Genomic DNA, 360 nt, shown 5'->3' with positions numbered 1-360 from the left:
ATAGGATAGGTTATAATCCTATGGTTATATCCTGTGACGAACTGGTAGAGTGGTGGTGCCTCTAAAGGATAATTGTATTTCTATGCATTAATAAATGCGTGGAGAATTTTTGAAATGACTGGCATTATCGTATCATCTCCTAGATAATTTTAGCGCTTTCTCTTTGCGACCATTCGCCTTTCTCATTCTTTCTGAAACACACACACAACAGAAACGCAACCCCCCTCCCCCTCCCCCTTCTCATCACTCACAGAAGGCATGCGATGTTCTAGATAAAATACTCCTTTCAGCGCCTTAGACGGCCACTCATCAACCTTGTTACGGCGGTACTGTATAAATCTGCCCACTGAATATATTGTG

Source organism: Penaeus monodon, chromosome 24, assembly GCF_015228065.2.
Source record: "Penaeus monodon isolate SGIC_2016 chromosome 24, NSTDA_Pmon_1, whole genome shotgun sequence".
Taxonomy (NCBI): Eukaryota; Metazoa; Arthropoda; class Malacostraca; order Decapoda; family Penaeidae; genus Penaeus; species Penaeus monodon.
Note: the sequence above shows the minus strand (reverse complement) of the source record.